General features: G+C 47.3%; 1 protein-coding gene and 1 long non-coding RNA gene across 6 annotated transcripts in view; one reads left to right on the plus strand and one right to left on the minus strand.

The window, feature by feature from the left end:
* Positions 1–474: 474 nt before the first annotated feature.
* LOC103787773 (uncharacterized) lies at positions 475–14,191 on the minus strand. 2 transcript variants are annotated; one of them, XR_004733372.3, is made up of 5 exons: positions 14,138–14,191; positions 13,600–13,925; positions 12,495–12,591; positions 7,094–11,597; positions 475–6,796 (listed from the first exon to the last, which is right to left on the minus strand). It is a non-coding gene; the product is annotated as an uncharacterized LOC103787773 (long non-coding RNA). The 2 variants fall into 2 exon arrangements; XR_004733371.3 differs by having other exon boundaries at positions 476–6,796; positions 13,633–13,925.
* A 97-nt stretch (positions 14,192–14,288) lies between these two features.
* Positions 14,289–27,917, plus strand: part of CNGA3 (cyclic nucleotide gated channel subunit alpha 3) — a 109,150-nt gene continuing 95,521 nt past the window's right edge. For 3 of the 4 annotated variants that reach the window (XM_035271644.3, XM_035271645.3, XM_078348700.1), the window contains exon 1: positions 14,289–16,573. The gene's annotated coding sequence lies outside the window, so the exon portion shown is untranslated. Of the gene's footprint in view, positions 16,574–25,118; positions 25,705–27,917 lie in introns of all 4 variants that reach the window. The other variant, XM_002757396.6, reaches the window with a different exon arrangement.

Here is a 27,917-nt window from a genome sequence, read left to right on the forward strand (position 1 = left end):
GTGATGATGCTTTTTAGAAAAGAAAAAAAAAATCAAAGGAGAAACTACATTAACCCACAGCTCCACTACTGAGAATTTACCTCCGTTACCCCTCGTAGTTCTGGCCCTTTGTGGACGTTCTTTTGCGTGTTGAAGAGATGCAGGCATTTCTAACAGATCTATACCTAAGAGTCAAGTTGTGGAGCCATAGAGTGTATCTGCCTATCTTTAGAAGATATTATCAAAGGGCTTTTGAGAGTGGTTGTGGCAGTTCACACACGCAGCAGCATATGAGAGTCCCAGGCGCTCAGCCCCTCCCCAACACTCGATACTGCTTTTTAAATAAAATGTCGTCCATTGCACAGCGGTATTACACTGTGGTTTTAATCTGCATCTCCCCGATGACCAAGAATGCGCAGCACTTTCTATACACCTCTTGGCCGTCTGTTCACTCTTTGGGAAATACCCGGATTGTTTACCCATTCTCCCCAGTGTGTTGCCTTTCTTCTTCATTGATGGGATTAGTCCCATATCCTAGATGTCAGGCTTTTGTCACATAAATGATAAATGTTTCCTCACATTTCGTTCTTGCCTTTTAATTTTATTGAAGGCATCTTTTGATGAAGAGAAGTTCTTAATTGTAATTAAGTCATATTTATCAAATTTTTCTTTTGTTATTAGTGCACTTTGTGTTCTAAGAAGTCTCTACCTGTTTCAAGATCATAAAAATATTCATTCCTGTTATTGACAATACATATATTTTTTAAACTTTCATGTTTAGATTTAAAATTCCCCTGGGATTAACTTTTGTGCACAGTGTGAGGTAGGAATCAAGTTTGATTGACTTCCCATGTGGATGCCCAGTTGCCCAGGCCATTCACTGAGCAGCCTTTCTCTCCCCACTGCTCTGCGGTGTGCTCAGTCATATGCAGAATGTCAGGATCTGCAGGTCTGAGCTGGACCCTCCATTCTTTCTCCTCCTTGTGTCTATTCTTGCACAACTAAACCACAGGACCTTGATTCCTGTAGCTGTGATCTAAGTCTTAATACCTGACAGTGTACGTCCTCTAGCTTTGTTACAAATGTCTTGATGGTTCTTGACTCTTTATTTCTATGTAAATTTTGAAATTGGCTAATCAGTTTTCAAGAGATATTGGCTGAGTTACTTTATTGTGGTTGTATGATCTTGTAGCTCAATTTGGAGAGAAGTGACATCTTAATAATACATAGAAAATGAAACAAAGCAAATAAAACAAAAAGAAAATCAATTCAAACCAGAACTAAGAACCACAATTTAAAAAAAGATATAATAAACTAGGAATAAATATTTACAACCCATGTCACAGCGGGGCTCACACTCCCATTACAGAAAGAACTCCTAGAAATGGATAGAAAAGAAACAATTACACGGTAGAGAACTGGACATGTGCTTGGGCTCAGTAATAATAAAACAGCCTTGTCAAATTCATAGTTTGACCACACACTGTGAAGCTGTGGATCAATAGGAAAATGGCTCCCTCCAGTCCAGGCCCACCAGGCCTAGTGCCCTGCAGCCCCCGCTGAATGTACCACTGGTGCCCCTGGGCCCCGAGGGTGTGGGACACAAGAGCAGTCAGAGGCTGGAGGTGGAGGCTCCCGTGGGACTGGCCTCCAGAGCAACACTGTCGGTGCCCTGCGAATGCGCACTCACCTCTCACTGGGTCTCTGGCTTCCTGTGCTCCATATCTGCAGGCCAGGTTGTGTCAGGAGGCCTGCGCACCCATGTGTGACTGAGCCCAGCCACGCTGACATGGTGTGTGGCATTAATGAAGCCCGATCCCATGTCCTCAGTGAGCATGCACTTATTCAGTTCTTTATTGTACAATTGGGAAACTGAGGCCTGGAAAGAGGGAGAGAGTGGCCCAGACCACAGTAGGTGGACAGGGCCAGTGTTAGGACGGGCTCTAGCTTCCAAGGCCTTGGTTTCACCTTTTCCCATGGCATTTGCTTTGAAAATGGAAGCCTCTAAGATCCCAGGGGACCCCTGCCCACTTCTCCACCTGGGGCCATCTTCCTTTCCACATCCCAAGTGAGCTCAGACACACACGACACACAAAGACATAATGACTCCTCAGGTGGAGACCATGGAGGCAGCAGCCACAGAAAGAGTGAACATCAGAAAAGTGACAGGAGAAGAAGAATAAAGAGGTTGGGGGCAGCTCTGTCACAGGGCAGTGGCATCCACTCCTCTCCTACCCACATGCTCAGGAGCCCGAAGCATAGGCAGGAGGATCCACAAGGCTCCCAGGGCTCAGCCAGGGCTGGGGCAACACCCAGCACAACCTTGAGAAGACAGGACTCAGTCCTGCAGCCCATGTCTGTGGACGCCTGGAGCTAAGATGAGCCCACCTGCTCTGGTGTAAGAAGGGGCTGCAGGACAGAAGTGCCTGTTTTCTCCTGTGTGAATTGCGGTGTTTGGCCTGATCCCAAGGTTTCCATGGTAAATACCTAATTGGCTCTGGTTCTCTACTGGTGGCCCACTGTGCTGGGAGACTCTGGGAAAATGCTTTCTACTCCCTGGAGGTCCTTCAGAGCAAAAAACAAAAACAACAACAACAACAACAAAAAAACTGGGGGCTTGGGCAGATGAGGACTTGGATAGAGCAGAATGTTTCAGAACACTGGACCCCAGGTCTGAGGTGTGGGGACAAGACCAGGCCCAGTTGGGTTCCCGAGGTCCACATTGGGAAGTAGCAGGAAATCACTGCCCTGGATAAAGTGAGGGTCCTCAAGAGTGACCTGTACACCCCAACAAGTGGAGGAACAGCGGTAAGGGAGGCTTCTGAGGTCCCTCTTACTGACCTTGAGCCGGCAGATTTGGCTCCAGGGCCTGCTGGGACCCTGGAGAGCCACTGTCCTAAGGATCTCCAAATGCACCTGCCTGTCCTGTCTGTCCTGTCCTGTCCTGCTCTGTTCTGTGATACTCCTGCCTGGGGCTGCAGTGCTAGTGCTGACCCCCAGGTGGCAGCAGCCTCCCATGTCCCTGGTGCCCACTGAGCTTTACTGGGGCAGCTGGAGCCCAGGGATTCTCCTGAGACAGGTGCTTCCTGTTATTATCAATGATCTCCACATTATGAGGAGGCCAGCAGAAGCAGAAAGTGGGGTTTAACCACCCTCCGACTTATTCACTCACTGACTCCTTCCTGAGCACTCACCTTGTGCCAGGTGCCCTGGTAGCCTCAGTGTTGGTGCTGAAAATGACAAAGGAGCCCCTCTCTACCCGAGGAGCCCACAGTCTTAGGAGACCTGCACAAAACCACTAGAGCAAGTCCACATGAAAGAAAAGAGCAAGTGCCGTGATAAAAATACAGTAGGATGATGGGAAGGAGGGCTGGGGAGCCACTGTGCACTGTGTGGGGAGAATCCAAATGCCTCACTAAGGTGGCATTTATGTCATGACCAGAATGACAGTAGGGGACCAATGCTGCCCAAGTCAGGGACAGAGTTGTCAGAAAGATCACACCACTGCACCGCTCCAGCACTCCAGCCTGGGCAACAGAGCAAGACTCCATCTAAAAAAAAAAAAAGAAGAATTATGACAACAACTCACTTAGGAGTCTCCTTTTACAGATGAGGAAACTGAATTCCAATAGACCATTGCACAGGAGGATGCAGCTTGTGACAAAGCCAAGCCAGAGGCCAAACAGTCTGATGGACATGGCCAGAACTGCATGGGGAGTGTGTGTGTGCCAGCCTGGCCCTGTCTGGCTGATCTCTTCATGTGCAGAGTGATGAGTGTGAATGCACATGGCTCAGTGGGTGAGTACGTGCAGTTAAGAGAGTCAGGACATTGGAGCATCTGGGAGAATGTCCCTATGCACGAAGCTGCTTCCATTTGACATGTCTCCTCCTTCTTCATATCATTTAATATTTAAGAGGCCCAAATCTAGACTATCTTTTTTTTTCTGGTTATCTAATAGGAATAAATGTAGCTTATTTTACGTATTTCAAAATACATGATGTATTCAGAGCAATGCATCTTTTCTTATTCCCACTCTTCAATTTTGTAAAATGAACACATGCAAAGCACTTGTGTTAGGCCATTCTGGCATTGCTGTAAAGAAACACCTGGGACCAGGTAAATTATAAAGAAAAGGCATGTAATTGGCCCACAGCTCTGCAGGCTGTACAGGAAATGTGCTGGCATCTGCTCAGCTTCTGGGGAGGCCCCAGGAATCTTCCAGTTGCGGCAGAAGGTGAAGGAGGAGCAGACATCTCACATGGAGAAAGCAGGAGCAAGCATGAGAGAGTAGAGGGAGAGACATCACACATGTTTAAACAACCAGATCTTGGGAGAACTCACTGTCTTGAGGACAGGTTGAAGGCATGAGGGTCTGCCCCCATGATCCAATCACCTCCCACCAGGCCCCACCTCCAAGACTGGGGATTACTTTTCAACAAGAGATTTGCTGGGGACACAGGTCCAAACCATATCAGCACTGATCATTTATTGTTTTGTTACTTAATTTTTGTTTGCAATAAATGTATATTTGTACTAATTAAAAAATTTTATTTCCAAAGTTTTCCATTCCACTTGTTTTATCCTGAAAAACTGCTCTTTTCCATTCCCAATCCTGTCTTCAAATTTTGGTTAATGATATTTTTGCTGTTTGGAATGCCTTTACCTTTCTTTTCTATCAGTGGAAATCTCTCACATGTGCACTTCTGAGCTGCCCACAGTGGGATTTTGCTCTCCCCCAGCAAAACTGTTGCAAAAACATATATATTTACAAAAAAATAAAATAAAATTGTTACAGCTGTAACAATTATATCACCACTGCTTGTTCAGGTGCCTGTCTTTTTTGATGATGGGGGTAACTAACTTACCTCGATGCTCCTCATGACCTCCAGCCACTGCTTCGCATGCAGATGATCAAGGAAGTATTGGCAATTTAAACATCATCTATGTACATTGTGCATAATCCACATAATAAAAGGATGTAAGAATTTTTATTTACATTAAAAGAATGTAAGCCTTTAAAGGGATGTTTAAGACTATGTACTTCAGTTATTTTAGAGCTGTGAAAGCTGCAGGTGTGACTTGCCCAAAGACACTGAAATTGCAGTTGCACTTCTGAAGTTAGCTTCTTGAGTACTCACATGTATGGGCATTTGTGATTTTTAGAGTAGTAGTGTGGCATTTTGATGATTTATTTTGGTGCTTATTTTACAGTTTGAAGGGTGCTCTGTGTTATGTTTTTGGTGCTAGCAAGAATGATACTTATATAGGAATTGATCACTGCTCTGCCAACCATTCTAATAACGTTGATTAGATGTTGATTAATCAAGATGATTTCTTGCAGGTTGGAGGTTGGCAGAAGTTCTAAATTTACCTTCTAATTTACCATTATTGACCATAAAACAGTTTATAAAACAGGTTTTAACAAAAATGAAAACTGTGTCTACAATAATCATTTCATCATGATTTTTCCATGATTATGCTGTACTTAATCTCTTTAAAAATCCATTTAAACTACCAAAGTGTTTGACAGTTGGTGTTGCATAAAATACTTAAGGTCAACTCGAATAAGGTATTTGTCCAGTCACACATGTGACACCCCTATTGGGCTTTAATACTTTATCTCATGAGAGCTCTGGCAATAAATGTGCATAGCGCATAACAATATCTAGTGTAACTTCATTGAGTATGGAGAGTCTGCAAGGTGGTGTCATTGCTATTGGTGGTAGCAACATACATCAGTGATATTTCTAACTTTAATTTGGTAAGAAACATCTTACCATTTAATGCCACTTCATTTTATCACTTTCATTTAGCTTACCCACTAAGGTAACATGTAGCTCTTGTAATTTAAAAAAAATAAGAACTAAAATAATCCCCTCCGCATTTATAGGAAACTACCGGTGCCTTTTAGAACATTGTATTTCCCACTTTTTCCTGCTATAGTGAGCTTTTGTTCAATTAACACTTGTTAGTTCCTTTTCCTTGTCAGGGCTTTGGTTAAGTGGGAAAATAATAAAATATAATAAGCACAAGGTAGAGGTCAGAACTTTTTGCCACTTAGCTCTAACACATCTTTTGTTTTTAAAGTGTATTTTAACTGTACATATTGTTTATGTAGGACTGTTGTGTATTTGTATATATAGGCACATGCGTGTTTCTAAGTATATGATCTCCTTGATCCATCTTTAATGGGATATGCTTTTACCTCTGGCCCCATGTTGATAAAAGGTTTAAACTGAGCTATAAACATTTTTTTCAATGGATAGTTATTATCACAAGTGGCATTTATTTATTTTGTAAGATGAATGATTATTATTGCAAAATATGAGATCATTTTGTAACAGATTAATTTAAATCTTTGTGAGAGATTTATATATAGCGTAAATCTTCTATTTATACTATTTGTCTTCTTAGATACTGTGTTGAACAATTTTGCTTTCTTAATCCACTAATCTTTAATGGCTGCCAAAAACCAACCAACCAAACAAAAATCTCATAGTTAAGTTACTTAACTGATCTTTAAATTTTGTGTTTTCATTAGTATTTAGAGGTGGCTGGCTTCTCAGTTAGGGTAGAACAGGTTAAGGGGAAGAAGAGGGAAAATTTCTTTCCAAAATGTTTAAGAGGAACATCACACGGGAGGGGAAATCTTCAAAAGTTTTGTTTTAGGCAACAAGATGAACGTTGGTACCATCACTGTAGACATTTGATACATTGAAATGTTGATAAAACAGCACGTTTTGAGGAAGAGAAAGACAAATAATGACTTCATTAAGCACATCCTTTAGTTGGAGAAGGCTTTGTATGATCTTCCTTCTGTAGACAAAAACAAAACAAAAAAATTGAGTCTGGACTTTAGAATGTATCTAAAGATAAATATTTGGTGTGGTTTTGGCCATCTAGGGAGAAGCTGGAGGGAGGAAGAAAACAGTAGAAAATGGATAAAAACAATATTGAAGCAACATTTAGTAGAATATCCCCCAAAAGGCTAAGAAGGTATTGTGAGGTAAGAGAAAAATCAGTGGAATTATTTCATTTCAAGGAATAATTTCAAGAATGGTGAATTAATCTGCAGAATTAGACATCAAAAATAAGTAAAGAAAATTTACACACCTTCATGGAGAAGACTCCAATGCCTGAGCCAGCTGTCAAGGTTCATCTTATATTTTGCATCATTGGGAGGGAAATAAAGAAAAGTAATTCTCAAAATTAATTCAACTACCATGTAAATGAGAAGAAGCTTGCTGTTAACCACAGTGCTTTACTTTCCTCCATTTGCTAAACAATTTTATTATGTGGACAAAAATAAATAAATAAATAAAAACGGATATAACTTTTAAAACTGGTTCTTACTCTTAAAAAGATAATTTTGGTTCAACATACACATGTTCCTAAAACAAGGAAAAAGTATGTAAATTGAATAAATACATGTATAATCTTAAAACACTGCTAAGTAAATCATGGCTCTTAATATTTTTTGACTAAACATTCAGGGTGAGGTTTTATTGGGTGAGGTTTCCTGAGTAATTGGAAATACTATAGCAGAACAATTCCAGTGGGAAAGTGCTCATGTTGGAGATGAATCTTCAAGAGTGTGACTTGCCCTCACTAAGCAACAAGATCAAGTGTTATTCAAGGGTGAGGTCTAACAAGCACAAACTTTAGCTTTATGTTTATATGCAAAATAGGTGATTATGATAGGAACCCGATAAGTGTAATGATTGGATTACTTTAGTCCACTTTAGAAAATGCTTGGAAGAAGGAGTTCGCCATTTTTATATGGGTAAATATGGTTTCCCTTGTTGCTATGCATCTCTGTTTCTCTTTGCGTCTTTCATGAAATAAGTCTAATTTTCTTTAATTTAGCCTATGTGTGGCCATGTTCTTTTTAACTAACACAAAAAAATATATACCGCGTCCTGTACATGTTTTCAGTTATATGCAACGGAATCTATTGCTGTTGCATAATGTTTCACTTTCAGAAATTTTTATGGAATATTTTGCTTTAGTTAGAGAAACTATTCTTATATTATGCTCTAAGTTGAAATCTTATGGGTTACTACCTGTGAAATTAGGTCTGTACCTTTTTGAAAATCTGTCCTTAGCATTAGATATGCTATATTGTAATTAAAATTCCTTATCAAGTCAGGAGTTTTACCAGTTGCCGCTATGAGGGGTTGAAGAGAAGGCAGGGTCTTTCCCAAAAGCAGTTATAACAGAGACACATCAGAAATTGTGGAGCACATGTTTTACCGTAAGATCTAGTTAGTTAATTTAAAATCATTTATTATGTGAATTCAAAGATGGACTAAAACACTTCAGTCTGTAACTCCAGCTGCACAGAGGAGCCTTGCTGCAAGGTTTCCAGTCACCTTCCTGTAAGTGCCTTGCATTCCCAACTGTCTGGCTACAAGTCCAGATGGACATGAGCCTGACTGAAACAAGTTTGGAAGTTTTAGTTGAACCAAAAGAACTTATGATTTTTGTAGGTAAAAATGGCCAAATATCAGCAATTTCATGTGAATCATCCTAATGGAGTTGGCCTTTTAACCCTGCCCCACTGCCTTTCATTCAGTCCACGCAGGCTGCCCTCAGACCACCTTAGATCCCTGGTTTCCTCCTCCCAGCTTCCTTGGCAGGATCCCCATGATGGAGAGCGATGGGTGCCTGGGAGAGAAGTCCACAAAGGAAGAGAGAGGAAATGTCAGAGAGGTAGAAGAATAGTGCCAGGGCCTGGAACACATTACCCCAACATGTGGCCCCTTGGCCTGCTGAGTATTTTATGGAAGGAAATGGAGAAAACGGCAGCAGCAGGAAGGTCACTCTCTGACCCTTTCTCCCCTGAAGCATGGTCAGAAAGGAATTCTTGACTTGCCTTGCCTGAAAGTAGGTCAGGAGACCCTCATTCCAGAGAAGTCCTGACTTGGTCCCCATATCGCCCTCTCCCATGCTGGCCTCATCAAAGCCTCTGCTTAAGGAGGACTCCAAGTCCATCTTTAGCCGCTCATGGTGAATTGATTCCTCACCCTCTAAGGGCATTTTCCTGTGAAGCTTTGTTCTCTATGACATAAGAGGAGAGGGATGTTTAGAGGACCTGTTTAAATCCCCAGGGGATTTCCTTGTCTCCACAGATTCATCTCTTTGTGAGGCAAAACACACAAAGCACCCAGCACAGTGCCCAGCACACAGTCAGTGCTCACAAAGCGTTGATTCCCTCTGCCTGCTGCAGTTGGGACAAACAACACACAGGGTGCCAAGATTCAGCTTGGTGAAGACAAGTGTAGCCCGCATTCCTGTTCCTGGGCCTTGTCCTCTTTGTTGCAGCTCAAAGTTAAAGGCAGGTCAGACACTGGCATTGCTTGTGCTGAGGATAAGCCAGCACGTCCTGTGCCCAGTAGTCCCCAGAAATGCTGTTGCCTGCCTGCTGACACTCTGCATCTCCAGTTCATCCCCCCAGGCCTCTCCAAAGCCCATTCCACCTCCCTCCCCTCCCAATCCACTTGGAGTTCCCACCTCTCATCTTTCTTTCCCCTCTGGAGGGTGGGTAGCAATCTGCAGGCCTCCCTGAGAGAACTTCCCTTACCCTATCTGAGATGTTGAAAGCCAGGAGCACTGATCCAGCACTCAGTACAGAAAGGATGGACTGGGATTTTTCACTGATGCCCTCAGACCCCTGAGGATAGAGTGGGCAGGGCATGCAGGGTCTATAGGCAGTAAGATAGAGGGAGGCAGTGAGCTGAGCACAGATGGGAAAAGAAGATCACATTGCTCAGAGCTAAAGAAGACATGGCCCCATGACCAGAAGACTCTGTCCCAGCAGGAAAGGCACATCTCAGTGTGGAAGGGTCTGGAGCTCAGGAGGGATTCAGATTCAGCAGGGACTCAGTCTCACTAACCTCTGCTCAGGAGAGCAAAACCCTCTACGTGAGGTTTCCTCTCTGTGTCTTTACTCCAGGAAGCAGGTGTCAGAATCAAGGGCACCATTAAAATAGGATGCCAGGGATATCTGACATGTGTCAAACAAATTCCTAAAGGCCTAGCTATCACAGCTGGGGGCGGGTGGGGGACAGTCTTCTCACGGGCCAACCCTGTTCTTTATGGCACAACCCAGGACCCTTCGGCCAAAGCTGGCTTTTTCCACCCTCAGAGCAACGTCTCATCTGTGCTTTATTTGTGACTCACAACAGGCTTCTGAGTTAGGCAGGGCCTATATCATTCCAATTTCATAGAAAGGGAAACTGAAGAATGGAGTGGGCTAAGTGACTTGGGCCAGAGGGTAAGTGACTTGGGGTCAGGACTCAGATCTCCTTAAATCCAGCACCACATGTTCTCCCATATGGAACCCTCACCCTAATCTAAACACTTCCATGGCTCCATGGCTTCATAGCCCATCACAGGATAATGAGGCCACAGAAACTGCATGCATGTTCACATGTGTATACATGTGTGTATGTGCGCATGTTTATGCACACATATACGTGTGTGTACATGAGTAATGCGTGCATGTGTGCTGAGCAAAGAGTGGGGGTGTGGGGTTGGCAGTGCCTAATGATTTTCTCCATCTTGAACATTGCAGGTTCTTTCCTGGGAGAGCCATGCAACCATGGTGTGTCAGCAGGAGGGTCTCAGGACAAGACCTATGAAGTGAAGATGACCAAAGACACAGAGGTCTGCATTGAGCCCAGCCTCCTCTCCACAGAGATGTGAGCTCTGCTGTCCTCTTCCCAGGCTGGCCTCATGTGAGGATGGCTTTGGGGAGGCAGGGATAGGTCCCTGAGATCCCATCTCTGGCTGATTTGCAGGAAGAGAGAAGATCGCAGAGAAAAATCTGCACAACCTCTGATGAGAGCCTTTCTCTCTCTGTCTCACACACATATACACAATGCCCTTTCAGCTCAGCCTTTATTCATCAGAACATTTCTAAACATTGCTTCTTAAATCTTTTAGGTTGTAACCGACATAAATCATCTATTTCCTGGCGAGACTCAGTGCACACACACAGATGTTGACAATTAAACAATGTTTATGACAATTAAACAATGTTAATAGACACGACTTATAATAAAGCTGCCCAGAAGAGGGCACTGGTGGCAAATCTAGGCCTGAGTTTTTGTCTTTGCTGGAATTTTTGGAGTATTTTAGCTGAGACTTAGATTCCTTAGAAAGTTGTGAAATCCACTTGGTCAGTTATAATGAGCTCTTAAAAGAATAGCATAGCATAGCATAGCATAGCACAGCACAGCACAGCATAGCAATCACAATAGAAACTATCAGAGTGCATCGTATTTCACAAAGGTAAGTAGTATGTTGTACAGCACTTGCTTAATTGCCAATATCTGTATATATCTAGGGGATCTCTTGTGAAAAATCTTTGACTTTATAGCAGTTTGAGACACACTGTTTCAGAATTTTTTTCTGAAAGGACTTTAGAGTGTGGAAGGACTAGCCTTCTAGGCTTTTGAAGACAGGAGAGGTGTGGCTGGAGGCGATGGGAGGGGGCACCAGGCCTTTAACCCCGAGGAGTACTGGGGAGCAGCAACCAGGCCAACACAGCATGTGGCTTTCTTCTCAGGAACTGGGTGGGAGGATTAGCAGAGATGCCTCCTTTTCCTCTGGCCTAGAAAGAAGAATCTAGTGAGTAAGGAAAAACTTGGAAATAGTCCCAACCAGTGACGCTTGACAGATTATTCAACTGTCCTGTGCCTCTGTGTCCCTGACAGAAAATGGGGCGATGGGAGTGGCAGAACTACTTTTTTGACTCAATGAAACATAGCCATTATAAAACCAAGAGAAATATTTGATGTTCCTTATGAGATGATATTCTCTAAATTGATTTTTAGGGAATACAAATTAATACATGACCATCTACCTTAGAAATAAGAAAGCCAGGCCGGGCGCGGTGGCTCAAGCCTGTAATCCCAGCACTTTGGGAGGCCGAGGCGGATGGATCACGAGGTCAAGAGATCGAGACCATCCTGGTCAAAATGGTGAAATCCCCTCTCTACTAAAGATACAAAAAATTAGCTGGGCATGGTGGCACATGCCTGTAATCTCAGCTACTTGGGAAGCTGAGACAGGAGAATTGCCTGAACCCAGGAGGCGGAGGTTGCAGTGAGCCGACATTGCGCCATTGCACTCCAACCTGGGTAACAAGAGCGAAAGTCTGTCTCAAAAAAAAAAAGAAAGAAAGAAGAAAGCCTATATTTTAACATATTTTAGTCCCTCTAGAGTTCTTGGTACACTCAGGCACTCTACTATGTCATGAAGAAGCTAGTCTCTATCTTCAAAGGCATTCTACAAACTAGGAAGCTAGGAGGGTCTCAGAAGAGGAAGATAATACAGACAGTTTCTCACTAATCGCCCCAGAGTGGTACAACCCTGAGAGGTACAGGCTTCAGAGAAGGTTGAGAGCAGGGTGACTTTAATGGGAACCATGCACAAGATCAAACAAACAGAAGTGTGCTGCAAGAGTGGGGGTGATAGGCAAAAGAAAAAATATGATAGGGAGGCTTACCTGGCTGAGAATGAGAATAAAGCTTGCAGGCATAAGCATGTGTGGTTTTTGCTCAACCAGAGTTCTTGCACAGCTAAAAGTACTTCATGTCTCTGTCCTGTGCTGGGAAAAGTTGTGAGGTCACCCTCATGCTTCTGAGGTGTGGGTTGGCCCTATGGACCAGTGAGTCTGTGGTCTTGTCTGGAAAACGGGGTTGGAATGCAACAGTGCTTCTTGGACTGCAGGCTGACCCAGTAGGGATTGTGAATTGATTTTTTAATAAAATACACAGATTAAAGTACAGTAGGACTCACCAGGGTGCAATAAATGCCCCTAAGGTGGGTACAGGACATGAGGTTTCATTCCATGGGGTGTGTCAGTGCATGATGGGAATGTGTCAAATCTATGTCTCACTGAGTCTTTTTAACCCCTTCAGCTCACTTCGAAGTGAGCACCCCACTTTTGGTGGTGCTCAGAAGAAAGGTGCTCACTTGGGTCAGAGCAGAGAGAGCTTCCCAAAATGAGCCACTCTTGGCTGTGACTACCACTGCACAGAGCCATGTTTTCCCTTCCTCTGCTTCCAGCTCCCCTGCCTTCTCATATCACTCCTGCTTTTCAGCTTTGCCCCCCACTTTCTGAATTCCCCTCTACCCAGAACCCTTTTTGGCTACAGCCCTTTTAGCGCTCTTCGCATGCTTCCAAGCTTCTGATTTTTTCATATCCCACTCTCCATTCAAAAACTTTTACTACTCAAACTCTCTTCCAAATTTTTCTAACTTAAAAAAAAATTTCAACGGTTCTATTTTCTTCAGTTTGATTTTCACTCCAACTTCCTCCCAGTCTAGCCCCTTTAAATGCTGCCAGGTTTCAATATCCCCAATGGATTAAATGTCCAATTTCTTTCCTCCTTTGCCCCTACCGATGATCTGGTTACTCCTTTTTGCTTCAACATTCCCCCGAACCTTCTCAAACACTGATATTTTCCCTCTTTCCCCACAAATCTCCCTGTCAGGCTTCTGCCCCAAACATCTTCTCACCCCTTCACACCACATCACCCAGGTCCTTTAGATTCCTACGCAGCCGATTTCTCTGTCCTCCCACACCCGCTTGCTTCCCTTGCTCCCACCATGGCAGTGCCGATCCACTCCTCCCCGCTCACTCAGGTCTGTTGCTCAGGACGTCTTTGGCGACGGCGAGGGAGATTCTTGCTGAAGAGGGGCTCCGGGGGCAGCATGGCATTCCGGGGGAACCTTTCTTCTCATTGTTGGCCTTGGCCCCAAGTGTGCCCAGGTGCTGATGGAGCGCCTAGGGTGTGTGAGCCCTGCCGCAAGGGCCCGGCTGGGGTTGCGCCAGGAGCTGTCCGTGGTCCTGAAACGATGCCGGCCGAGGCGCCGGCTGAAGAGGTTCCTGGGCCCACGGCAGCGGCGGCAGCGGTGCCTAGGAGGCCGGCAGCTGGAAGACCACCAGGAATGCTTTTTGGAGGAAGTAACCCTTGAGGTGGGGAGGGTTTTCCAGGAAGGGAGAGGATAGCATGAGCAAAACCTTAGCGATATTAATAATCGTGGACTGATAATCATGGCCTCTCCCTCCAGTACCTAGTGCGCGCGCCGCTCCCTACCCCGCCCCCAATCCCACGGTTGCCAGTAGCTGCCTTGTGCCCGTACCTTGCCGCGCCAATCCGTTAAGGTCCCAGGTCCTTAGTGCGCGCGCCTCTCCCTACGGTACACCGCGCGCGCGCCGCCCCTTCCGTTGCCATCAGGTGCCTTGTGCGCGAACCTTGTCGGCCAAACCGTTAACGTCTGGCGTCCTTTGTGCGCGCGCGCCTCTCCTTCCATTGCTCGCAGGACGCTCAGAGTCCAGCTCTCCAGAGTTCAACGATCCGAAAATACCCCACTGCTCCCAGGAGCGGTAACCTGGGCACTCTGTGCCCTTTATCCCTGTCCCGGTCCCTTCCCTGGGCCGAGGACCCCACCAGTAGGACTCAGTTTCCTTGAGCCTGCTGCCTGCATCCCTCACTTGATTTTGCTTGTGTGATCTCTCCGTTGCTCCTGCCCCTGGACGGAGTGGCAAGCCTTACACTTGAAATCAGCCTGGTGTCGAAACAACTCCAAGGATTTATCCTTCAAGCCCTGTGTTCTGTCCAGCGATCCTACCTTCAATTTGAGGCACAGGTACTGCAGCAAGCCAGTGCCCTAAGGACTCTCAGAGAGGCCCTGGAGGATGTAATCGCCTTTTTGTGGCCCAGTACTCCCAGCTCTACCCCACACTCCCATCCAGAGATCATGTAGAGGGCCCTCATGGAGAGTGGGGCAGGGATGCCTGAGCAAGACAAGGACCCCAGAGTCCAAGAGAAGCCCGATGATCAGAAAGGGGGCCCTGAGGTCACCAGCGATGCACGGTCTGCAGGTACACCCATGTGGGACAGTGGAGGCCTCTCTCCCTTCCTACCCAGGCCCGGGCCTGGGCCCCTGCAGAGAAACCTCCATACCCAGAGGTCAGAAATCCCATCTGACCAGACATCCCAGCCATCTGGGATCTCCAAGCGCAATGCCATCCACAGCTCCTACAGCTCCACAGGAGGCTTCCTGTGGCTAAAGAGGAGGAAGAAACCAGCCTCATCCCACTGCCAGCTGCCCCTCACTTCTTCAAAGACAGTGAGTGAGGTCAGCCCTCAGGCTGTCTCTCAGGGTCAGGCCCAGTGTGAAAAGGCAGCAGATTCAGCACCTGGGGAGAAACCAGCCCCCAGGAGTGGCTCCCCACATCTCAGGCCTCTAGGCCTCATAAACGAAAGTTCCTCCTGCTGCCACGCAGGTGAGGGGAGCCTCTGAGGCTGCCATCTCCCTTACAGCTGGGGCTCCAGGTCACCGCTGAAGACCTGGGCCTGGAGAAAAAGGCTGAAATCTTGTGCCTTAATAGTGCACTGCAGGGTGAGGAAAAGTCCCTCTGGGAGTGCAGAGCCTCACTGCTGTCCCATGCTTTGTCCTCACCGGCAACAGGGACATCTTCTCTGCCTGCTGTCCTTAAAGCATCCAGCACAGAGGCACAGCAGGAGAGACGCAAGTCCCAAGATGTCCTGGACCCCATGGCCCTCCAAGCATCTGCTGCAGGGTCCCCCCCTAGACCTCCTGTGTCTGGGAGGAAGTGCAGGTCAGCAGGCCCCCTGTTCTCCTCCTCAGACACCCTTCCTGCCACCTCTTCACATTCCCAGGACTCAGCCCAAGCCTCATTGTCTGCTCCAACACAGCCAGACCAGGGCATCACAGAACACTCAGCTGCAGGGGTTTCCTTACCCAGCACTTCCACCTGGAGCCTGGCTGGGACCCTTTCTAACCCATCTTCTGCCTCTCACACCACCACCCTGGCCAGACAGAGGGTCAGTGATTTCGCCTTACTACAAAAACTTGATGCTATCGCTGCAGCCATCACACAGCCCAAACCTGTCGTCCTTCATGGACAGCAGCAGGGAACCTGCACCTTGAAGCGGTTTCATCCATCTTCCCATCCAGCTGCTTCAGCTGCAGCCCAGGCCTCATCTTCTGCTCCAACACAGCCAGCCCAGGGCACCACAGCACACTCAGCTGCAGGGGTTTCCTTACCCACCACTTCCACCTGGAGCCTGGCTGGGACCCTTTCTAACCCATCTTCTGCCTCTCTCATGACTGCCCTGGCCAGACTTATGATCAGTGGTCCCACCTCACTACCGAAACTTGCTGTGACCGCTGCAGTCACCACCCAGCCCAAACCTGTGGTCCTTCATGGACAGCAGCAGGGAACCCGTGGCTTGAAGCAGCTCCATCCATCTTCCCATCCAGCTGCTTCAGCTGCAGCCCAGGCCTCATCTTCTGCTCTAACACAGCCAGCCCAGGGCACCATGGCATCCTCAGCTGCAGGGGTTTCCTTACCCACCACTTCCACATGGAGCCTGGCTGGGACCCTTTCTAACCCATCTTCTGCCTCTCTCATCACCACCCTGGCCAGACTGACAATCAGTGGTCCCACCTCAGTACTGAAACTGCCCATGACCGCTGCAGCCACCACCCAGCCTAAACCTGTGGTGCTTCATGGACAGCAGCAGAGAACCTGTGGCTTGAAGCGGGCTTGTACGTATTCAGATCCAGCTGCTTTAGCCTTGAGCACCCCCACCAAAAGAAAGTCCACCTGGGCTGCAGGCCTGGCTGGGACCTGTTCTAACCCATCTTCTGCCTCTCTCATCACCGCCCTGGCCAGACTGATAATCAGTGGTCCCACATCAGTACTGAAACTTGCCGTGACCGCTGCAGCCACCACCCAACCCAAACCTGTGGTCCTTCATGGACAGCAGCAGGGAACCTGTGGCTTGAAGTGGGCTCATCCATATTCAGATCCAGCTGCTTTAGCCTTGAGCCCCTCCACCAAAAGAAAGTTGACCTGGGCTGCAGGCCTAGCTGGCACCCTTTCTAACCCATCTTCTGCCTCTCTCATCACCCCCCTGGCCAGACCGAGGGTCAGTGGTCACACCTCACTATGGAAACCTGCCGTTATGGCTGCAGCCATCACTCAGCCCAAACCTGTGGTCCTTCATGGACAGCAGCAGGGAACCCACACCTTGAGGCGGGTTCGTCCATATTCCCGTCCAGCTGCTTCAACTGCAGCCCAAGCCTCATCTTCTGCTCCAAGACAGCCAGCCAGCCCAGGGCACAACAGCACACTCAGCCGCAGGGGTTTCCTTACCCATCACTTCCACCTCAAGCCAGGCTGGGACCCTTTCTAACCCATCTTCTTCCTCTTGCCGTGATGCACATGCTGCCTCCTCAGACTGTACACCTGCCAAAGTTAGGCGGCTCCGCTAAACAAGATCCAGAAGAGTGTTCTCTAGGTTTCCTTCTAATATTTTTCTAGTTTTGTATCTTGCATTCAAGTCTTGGATCTATCTGGAGGTCATCTTTGTATACGATGAGATAAAAAGTGTCCACTTTCATTCTTCTGCATGTGGTTATCCAGCCCTCCCAGTACCATTCACTGAAGACGGTGTCCTTTCCCCAGTGTGTGTTTCTGTCAGCTGTGTCGAAGATCAATTGGCTGTGAATATGTGGCTGTCTTTCTGGGCTCCGTCATGTGTCCCATTGATCTATGTGTCTATTTTCCTCCTAGCATCATGCTGTTTTAGTTACCATGCACTTGTCAAAAACTTTGTCTTTCTAATTTGTAGTGAAATGGGATGCCTCTAGTTTTTTTCTATTTGCTGAGGAAGGCTTTGACTCTTTGAGCTCTTTTTTTGGTTCCATATGAATTGTATGATTTTCCAATTCCCTGAGTGATGACACTGGTGTTTTGGCAGGGGTTGTATGGAACCTCTAGGCTGCTTTGGGCAGTACAGTCATTTTAATGCTACGAGTTTCTTCCATCCATTAGCATGGGATGATTGTCCATTTCTTTCTGTCTTATTAAAAATTTTCATCAGTGTTTTGCAGTTTTTCTTGCAGCAATCTTCAAACTCCTTGTCAAATTTATTCTGTGGCATATTTTTTTTCATTTTTTTGCTACTGTAAATGGGACTGCCTTCTTAATTTCCTTCCCAACTAGACCATTATTGGTGTATAGAAATGCTGCTGATTTTGGTACATTCATTCTGTATCCTGCAATAACTGTTTTTATTTATTGATCAACTCTAGGGGTTTTCTGGTGGAACCTTTATATGTTTCTAAATCCAAGATCATATCTTCATCAGATAAGGATAGTTTGATGTCCTCTTTTCCAAAGTGGATGCCTTTTATTTTTTCCTCTTGCCTGATTGTGTGATGCTGAACAGCAGTGGTGAGAATGGGCATCCTTGTGTTGTTCCTGTTTACAGAGGAAATGCTTTCAACGTTTCCTCATTATGTAGTCGGTTAGGCATGGCTTTGTCATAAACAGCTTTGATTATTTTCAGGTATGTTGGTTGTTTTTTTCTTTTTTAGATGAAGTCTTGCTCTTTTCACCCAGGCTGCAGTGCAATGGTGGGATCTCAGCTCACTGCAACCTTCGTCTCCCAGGTTCCAGCAATTCTCCTGCCTCAGAGTCCTGAGTAGCTGGGATTACAGGTGCCTGCCACCATGCCTGACTAATTTTTGTACTTTTAGTAGAGATGGGGTTTCACCATGTTGACCAGGCTGCTCTTGAATTCCTGACATCAGGTGATCCACTCACCTCAGCCTCTCAAAATTCTGGGATTACAGGCGTGAGCCGTGCACCCGGCCATTTTCAGGTATGTTTCTTTTATGCCTAGCGTGTTTGTTCGTTTTTCAGGACATGGCCTCACTGTCTTTCATGTTGGAGTGCAGTGGCAACATCAGAGCTACAGGTTTGAACTCCTGAGCTTCAGCCACCTCAGCCTCCTGAGTTGCTGGGACTCTTGGTGCATGTCACCAGAGCTGGGTAATTTTTATTTTTATATTGTTGTAGAGATCTATGTTCCTTAGGTTGGTCTTGAACTGCTGATGTCAAGTGATCCTCCCAGCTCAGCTTCCCAAAAGCACTAAGTTTACAGCATGAGGCAGCGCCTGGCCCAACGTCACATGTTAACATCACCTCCTCACTGCTGGGCTCTGATTTTGGCAGTGACTAAAAACCTTAAAGGAGAGTTTCTGGTCAGGCCCTGCCCAGTCTGTGAACAGGGGGGAAATGGAAAGATGGCATGTGGATGGTTCTTTTGGAGAACTGGCCAGACAAGTGCTAGATGCTGTTTTCTGGAATACAGGACCATGAGATGTCCAGTCCAGCTGCCTTGTCCAGGGCCCCTAGCACCATCTAGTTTGGGAGCTCACCCAGAAGGTACCTTGGTTGCCCAAAGCAGCTGATCTTCCTACCAATCTGGTCCCATTTGAGAGATGAAACTGGGCCCTGTCCTCCAGGAAACCATTCCTGTGTGTGCCTGTATTTGTCCTCACCTTGCCTGGCCTCTGTACCATAAGAACTTGGATTTGCAAGGCTCTGCCTGTCAGCTGAGCATCACGGAGCAGCTCTCTTCTGTTCCAGTGAGGATGCCCAGGCTCCTACACCCTTGCCCAGATTTGGCCATTCTCCCCTTCATCCACAGGTGACCTCCAACCTGATTCTGCTCGCTGTCTTCTGGCAGCTGCTCTGAAAAAGGGCATTTTGGCCCCTGTTTTCTATTGATCTTTCCAGCGCTGTTTGGGACAGCCCATGCATTTGTCCATGTACTGCTTCTTTGGAAGGCAATCAGGGCTTTCTTTCAGGGGCAGGTATAAAAGTTCTTGTGAGATTTGTGTATGAAGTCTGCCTTCACTACCTGGATAGGACTAGCACGCTTCCACTGCATGACTGCAATCTTACTACACATTTTTTAAATTTTTAATTTAATTAATTTATTTATTTTGAGACAGAGTCTGGCTCTGTTGCCCAGGCTGAAGTGCAGTGGCATGATCTTGGCTTACTGCAATCTCCGCCTCCTGCATTCAAGTAATTCTCCTGTCTCAGCTTCCTGAGCAGCTGAGACTACAGGCACATGCCACAATACCCAGCTAGTATTTATATTTTTGGTAGAGACAGGGTTTCTCCATATTGGCCAGGCTGATCTCGAACTCCTGACTTCAGGTGAACTACCTACCGGAGCCTCCCAAAGTGATAGAATTACAGGCTTACATTTATTTATTTCTTATTTATTTGAGCTGGAGTGTTGAGCAGTCATTCTGGCTAGAGTGCAGTGGCCCGAACTTGGCTCACTGCACCTCTGCCTCCTGGGTTCAAGCAATTCTCCTGCCTCAGTGTCAACAGTACCTGGGTATAAAGGCAAGTGCCACCTCGTCCTGTTAATTTTTGTATTTTCTGCTCCCTGCCTCACCAGGTCCACAAGCAGAGAGGAGTGCAAGGCAAGGCAATTCTAGGAAAGGTAACTCCAGGCAAGGCAAGGCAAGGCAAAAAAATTCCAGGCAAGGCAAGGAAAGGCAACTCAAGGCAATTCCATGCAAGGAAAGGCAAGGCAAGGCAAGAAAATTCCAGGCAAAGCAAGCCAAGCCAAGCCAAAGCAATTCAAGGCAATTCCAGGCAAGGCAGGGCAAGGCAATTCCAGGCAAGGCAAGGCTATCTAAGGCAAGGCAAGTCAAGGAAAGGCAATTTCAGGAAAGGCAATTCCAAGCAAGGCAAGGCAAGGCAAAGCAAGGCAATTCTAGGCAAGGCAAGACAAGGCAAGGGAAGGCAAGGGAAGGCAAGGCAAGAAAATTTCTGGCAAGGCAAGTCAATGCAAGGCAATTCCAGGCAAGTAAATTTCAGGCAAAGCTAGACAAGGCAATTGCAAGCAAGGCAAACCTAGGCATGGCAAGCAAGGAAAGGCAATTCTAGGCACAGCAATTCCAGGCAAGGAAAGGCAAGCCAAGGCAAGGCAATTCCAGACAGGGCAATTCCAGGCTAGGCAAGGCAAGGCAATGCAAGAAAATCCCTGGCAGTGCAAGAATATTTCAGGCAAGGCAATTTCAGGCAAGGCAAGGCATGGCAATTTTAGGCAAGACAAAACAAGGCAAGGCAGGCCAATTCCAGGCAAGGTAATTCGAGGTAAGAAAAGGCAAGGCAAAGCAGGGAAATTCTAAGCAAGGCAATTCCAGGCAAGGCAATTTGAGGCAAGGCAAGGCAGGGAAATTCTAAGCAAGGCAATTTGAGGCAAGGCGAGGCAAGGCAAAAAAGGGCAATTCGAGCAAAGGCGTTTTCAAGCAAGACAAGGCAAGGCAATTCCAGGCAAGGCAAGCAAGACAAGGCAAGGCAATTCCAGACAAGGCAATCCCAGGAAAGGCAAGGAAAAAGAATTCCAGGCAAGGCAAAGTAAGACAAGGCAATGCAATTCTAGGCCAGGCAATTCCAGGCAAGGCAAGGTCATGCACGGCAAGGCAAGGTCATGCACGGCAAGGCAATTCCAGGCAATGCAAGGCAAGGCGTTTTCAGGCAAAGCAATTGCCCAAAAGGCAATTCCAGGCCAGGGAAGGCAAGACAAGGCAGGGAAAGGCAACTCCAGGCAAGGCAATTCCAGCAAGGCAATTCCAGTCAAGGCAAGGCAAGGCAAGGCAAGACAAGGCAATTACAGGCAAGGCTACTCCAGGGAAGGCAAGTCAGGGCAATTCCAGTCAAAAAGAAGCAAAGTAATGCAATGCAATTCCAGGCAAGGCAATTCCAGGCGAGGCAAGGCAAGTCAATTCCAGGCATGTCAATTCCAGGCAAGGCAATTCTAGGCAAGGCAATGCAAGTCAAAGCAATTCCAGGCAAGGCAACAGAAGGCGAGGCAAGGCAATGCAATTCCAGGCTAGGCAATTGCAGAAAAGGCAATTCCAGGCTAGGCAAGGCAAGACAAGGCCGGGAAAGTCAATGTCAGGCAAGGCAATTCCAGGTAAGGCAAGGCAAGGCAATTCCAGGGAAGGCAACTCCAGGCGAGGCAAGGCAAGGCAATATCAGGCAAGACAATTTCAGGCAAAGCAAGGCAATGCCGGGTAAGGCAACTCCAGGCAAGGGAAGGCAAGGCTATTCCAGGCAAGGCAATTCCAGGCAATGCAAGGCAAGGCAAGGCAAACAAATTCCAGCAAGGAAATTCCAGGCAAGGCAAGGAAAGGCAAGGAGAGGCAAGGTCATTCCAGGCAAGGCAATTTCAGGCAAGGCAATGCAATTCCAAGCAAGGCAATTCCAGGCAAGACAAGGCAAGGCAATTCCAGACAAGGTAATTTCAGACAAGGAAAGGAATGGCTATTTCAAGCAGGCAAGGCAAGGCAAGGCACAAAAGTGCAATTTCAGGCAAGGTGATTTCAGGCAAGACAAGGCAAGACAATTCCAGACAAGTTAAATTGAGGAAAGGCAAAAATAGGCAATTCCAGGCAAGGCAAGGCAATGCAATTCTAGGCCAGGCAATTCCAGGCAAGGCAAGGCAATTCCAGGCAAGGCAATTTCAGGCAAGGCAATTCCAGGCAAGGCTATTCCAGGCAAGGCAATTCCAGGCAATGCAAGGCAAGGAAAGGTAAAAAATTCCAGGCAAGGAAATTCCAGGCAAGGCAAGGCAAGACAAAACAATTCCAGGCAAGGCAATCCTGGACAAGGCAAGGCAAGGCAAGAAAATTCCTGACAAGGTAAGTCAATGCAAGACAACTCCTGCAAAGCTAGGCAAGGCAATTGAAAGCAAGGCAAATCCAGACACAGCAGGCAAGGCAAGGCAAGGCAATTCTAGGCACAGCAATTCCAGGCAAGGCAAGGCAAGCCAAGACAAGGCAATTCCAGACAGGGCAATTCCAGGCTAGGCAAATCAAGGCAATGCGAGAAAATTCCCAGCAAGGCATGAAAATTTCAGGCAAGGCAATTTCAGGCAAGGTAAGGCATGGCAATTCCAGGCAAGGCAAAACAAGGCAAGGCAGTCCAATTCCAGGCAAGGTAATTCGAAGTAAGAAAAGGCAAGGCAAAGCAGGGTAACTCCAGGCAAGGCAATTTGAGGCAAGGCAAGGCAGGGAAATTCCAAGCAAGGCAATTCGAGGCAAGGTGAGGCAAGGCAATTCCAGGCAAGGCAAGGCAAGGCAATCCCAGGAAAGGCAAGGAAAAAGAATTCCAGGCAAGGCAATCCAGGCAAGGCAAAGTAAGGCAAGGCAATGCAGTTCTAGGCCAGGCAATTCCAGGCAAGTCAAGGCAATGCAAGTCAAAGCAACTCCAGGCTAGGCAATGCAATTCCAGGAAAGGCAATTTCAGGCTAAGCAAAGCAAGACAAGGCAGGGAAAGGCAATATCAGGCAAGGCAATTCCAAGAAAGGCAAGGCAATGCTGGGTAAGGCAATTCCAGGCAAGGGAAGGCAAATGTATTTCAGGCAAAGCAATTCTAGGCAATGCAAGGCAAGGCAAGGCAAACAAATTCCAGCAAGGAAATTCCAGGCAAGGCAAGGAAAGGCAAGGAGAGGCCAGGTCATTCCAGGCAAGGCAATTTCAGGCAAGGCAAGGCAATGCAATGCAACGCAATTCCAAGCAAGGCAATTCCAGGCAAGAAAAGGCAATTCCAGACAAGGTAATTTCAGACAAGGAAAGGAAAAGCAAGGAGAAGCAAGGTCATTCCAGGCAAGGCAATTTTAGGCAAGAAAAGGCAATGCAATGCAATGCAATTCCAAGCAAGAAAATACCAGGCAAGACAAGGCAAGGCAATTCCAGACAAGGTAATTTCAGGAAAGGCAATTCCAGGCAAGGCAAGATAAGGCAAGACAATGCAATTCTAGGCCAGGCAATTCCAGGCAAAACAAGGCAAGGCAAAGCAAGGCAATGCAATTCCAGACAATGAAAGGCAAGGCAATGAAAGGCAAGGCAATGAAAGACAAGGCAATTGCCAGAATGTCATTCTAGGCCAGGCAAGGCAAGAAAAGGCAGGGAAAGGCAATTCCAGGCAAGGCAATTCCCACTAAGGCAGGTCAAGGCAATTTCAGGCAACCCAATTCCAGTCAAGGCAAGGCAAGGCAATTCTAGGAGAGGCAATTCCAGGTGAACTGCCTTGCCCTTCCTGGAATTACCTTGTCTGGAATTGCCTTGCCTTGTCTTGCCTTGCCTTGCCTGGAATTGCGTTGCCTTGCCTGGAATTGCGTTGCCTTGCCTTGCCTGAAATTGCCTTGCCTGGAATGGCCCTTTTTTGCCTTGTTTTGCCTTGCCTGGAATTGCCTTTCCTTTCCTTGTCTGAAATTACCTTGTCTGGAATTGCCTTGCCTCGTCTTGCCTGGAATTTTCTTGCTTGGAATTGCATTGCATTGCATTGCCTTGCCTTGCCTGAAATTGCCCTGCCTGGAATGACCTTGCCTCTCCTTGCCTTTCCTTGTTTTGCCTGGAATTTCCTTGCTGGAATTTGTTTGCCTTGCCTTGCCTTGCATTGCCTGGAATTGCCTTGCCTGGAATAGCCTTGCCTTCCCTTGCCTGGAATTGCCTTGCCCGGCATTGCCTTGCCTTGCCTGGAATTGCCTTGCCTGGTCTTGCCTGGAATTGCCTTGCCTGGAATAGCCTTTTCCTGCCTTGTCTTGCCTTGCCTTGCCTTGCCTGGAATTGCCTTGCCTGATATTGCCTTGCCTGACCTTGCCTTGATTTGCCTTCCCTGGATTTGCCTTGCCTCACCTTACCTGGAATTGCCTTGCCTGTTCCTAATCTTCCTAAGGGGGCGGTGGCCTGTCTGGGGACAGGGCGGGTTCCACTGATGTGGGCTCTAGGCCAGCTTGTTGTCATGGACATGGCGTTAAGGCCCAAGCACTGGGTGCCCGTTTTCTATGTTTCGAATTACACCAATTCAAAACAGAGCTATTTCAAAATATCGGCCAGGTGCGTTGGCTGCACCTTTAATCCCAGAACTTTGGGAGGCCTAGGCGGGTGGATCACTTGAGGTCAGGCGTTCGAGAGCAGGCTGGACAACATGGCAAAAACCCACCTCTACAAAAAATTAGCCGGGCCTGGTGGCATGCACCTGGAATCCCAGCTACTCAAGGCTGAGGCACGAGAATCTCCTGAACCCAGGAGGTGGAGGTTGCAGCGACCAAGATCATGCCACTGTACTGCAGCCTAGGAGACCAAGCAAGACTTCGTATCAATCAATAAATAAAATAAAGATATGAATAAACCTCTACAGAATCAAAAAAAAAACCCTTTCTCTCTCCCTCTTTTCACACCCTTTCTCTCTCCCTCTTTCTCTTAGAACCACTTTTGTCTTTGCCAATTTGTCCCTTGGGTTTGGCGACCCAGAGGCAGTGGCCAGAAAAGAGAGGCAGAATTGGAGTTATGGTCATGGGACTTTGGCTTTGGACAAGGCCAAGATTTACTTGGATAAGAACATAAAAACAAGGAGCTGCTGGAAGAGAAGAACTACACTTTGGATGGGTTTATTGGGAGCTGAGAGCACGGAAGATGAGACAGTTTTGGAAACCAGCTGCAGTAGCATGGAAGATACTGACAATCACTTCAACAAGGACAATTTTTTTTAAGAGACAGGGTCTCATGCTGTGGCCCAGGCTGGAGTGCCATGGTGTGATCACAGCTCACTGAAGCCAAAATCTCCTGGGCTTAAGCTATCTTCCCACCTCAACCTCCCAAGTAGCTGGGACTACAGGCACATCCAACCATGCCCAGCTCATTTTTAACTTTTTTTGTAGAGCCGGGTCTCACTGTTTTGTCCAGATTGGTCTTAAACTCCTAGGCTCAAGGGACCCTCTCTCTTCAGCCTCCCAAAGTGCTGAGATTACAGGTGTGAGCTGCTGTGCTCCATGGAGGATGAGGTTTTTAAGGTGATTTCTGGTGCATCAAGACAATTCCTCCCCTCCCTCTGATCTTTAGGGGTTTCTTGAGGGACTAAAAATTGGAAGGTACTTTTCACTGCTCTTCTGGAAGAAGGAGATGGGCCAAAAAAACTGCTGTTTCTTTGAACCCACATCATGCATAGTCCAGGCCACACGGACCCCCAGTTACATACTGATTACACATTCAATGCATGTGTGTTTCAGCACGAGTGGCCAAGTGCCCCAGAGCTGGCTTGGTAACCTGACTTTTCCAGTCATGTTTATACTGAGTGGCTGACCTGGCTCCTCTCTTTTCTGAAACCCTAAATCCTAGACTACATCCAGAACAGGCCATGCCATCATCAGGGTGGTTACAGAGGGCCAAAGAAAGAAATCACCATGTGGCTCTGGCTTACGCAGTGGAGATGGGGAGTGGGTGGCACTACCTCCCATACCTCTGCCTAGATCCCCCCAGGAACGGGCCCACTCACCAAGAGAAACCGAAGGGATTCCCACCTCTATTAACTCAACTCTCTGCATACCTCCCTCATCCTCATCCCCGCTCCTCTTGTCTTGCCTTGTCTTGCCTTGCCTTGCCTGGAATTGCCTTTTCCAGACTTGCCTTGCTTGCCTTCCCTTGCCTTGTCTGGAATTGCCTTGCATTGCCTTGCTTTGCCTTGCATTGCCTGGAATTCCATTGCCTGAAATTTCCTAGCCTGAAATTGCCTGGTCTTGGCTTGCCTTGCCTTGCCTTGCCTTGCCTGGAATCATCTTTACTGGAATTGCCCTGCCTTGCCTTTCCTGGAATTGCCTTGCATGGAATTATGTTGCCTTGCCTTGCTTGGCTGGAATTTTCTTGCCTCCCCTGGAATTTTTTGCCTTGCCTTACCTTGCATTGACTGGAATTGCCTTGTCTGGAATAGCCTTGCTTTGCTTTGCCTAGAATTTCCTTCCTTGGAATTGCCTTTCCCGGAATTGCCTTGCTTGCCTTCCCTTGCCTTGCCTGGAATTGCCTTGCGTTGCCATGCCTTGCCTTGCATTGCTTGGAATTGCATTGCCTGGAATTTCCTAGCCTGAAATTGCCTTGCCTTGCCTGGAATCATCTTTACTGGAATTGCCCTGCCTTGCCTTGCCTGGAATTGCCTTGCCTGGAATTACGTTGCCTTGCCTTGCTTGACTGGAATTTTCTTGCCTGGAATTGCCTTGCTTTGCCTTGCCTTTTCTTGCCTTGCCTGGCATTGCTAGGCCTTGCCTTGCCTGGAATTTCCTTGCCTGGAATTACGTTGCCTTGCCTTGCTTGACTGGAATTTTCTTGCCTGGAATTGCCTTGCTTTGCCTTGCCTTTTCTTGCCTTGCCTGGCATTGCTAGGCCTTGCCTTGCCTTGCCTTGCATAGAATTGCCTTGAGTTGCCTTTCCTTGAATTGCCTTGCTTTGCCTTCCCTTGCCTGGAATTGTCTTGTCTTGCTTTGCCTGGAGTTGTCTTGCTTGGAATTGCATTGCAATGCCTTGCCTTGCCCTTACCCTTGCCCTTGCCCTTGCCCTTGCCCTTGCCCTTGCCTTTGCCTTTGCCTTTGCCTTTGCCCTTGCCTTGCCTTCCTGGAATTTCCTTGCCTGGAATTTTTTGACTTGCCTTACTTTGCATTGCCTACTATTGCCTTGCCTGGAATAGCCTTGCCTTGCCTAGAATTGCCTTGCCCTCCATTGCCTTGCCTTGCCTGGAATTGCCTTGCCTAGAATTTCCTTGCCTGGCCTTGCCTGGAGTTACCTTCCCTGGAATTACCTTGCCTTGCCTTACCTGCAATTGCCTTGCCTCGAATTTGCCTTGCCTTGCCTTGCCCTGCCCTGCCCTGCCCTGCCCTGCCCTGCCCTGCCCTGCCTTTCCTTTCCTTGCCTTGCCTTGCCTGGCATTGCCTTCTCTTGCCTTGCCTTGACTTGTCCAGGATTGCCTTGCCTGGAATTGTTTTGTCTTGCCTTGCCTTGCCTGGAATTGCCTGGAGTGAAGGAAAATGGCTCCAGTGTCAGACTCCCCAACATGCTGCATGCTCAGCAGGATCTGCCCACAGACATCCAGGGAACACTCACCTTCCCTACCTTGGGAGAGGTTACCGGACAGAACTGCACTGGGTGTTGGTGTCATCCAGGACCCCACACACTTTCCTGAGTGTGATCCTGCTTCCCTCCTCTGGGCAGCTGCATCCTTTTCTCCTGCAGTATTTTCTGA

The sequence above is a fragment of the Callithrix jacchus genome, chromosome 14 (assembly GCF_049354715.1).
Source record: "Callithrix jacchus isolate 240 chromosome 14, calJac240_pri, whole genome shotgun sequence".
NCBI lineage: Eukaryota > Metazoa > Chordata > Mammalia > Primates > Cebidae > Callithrix > Callithrix jacchus.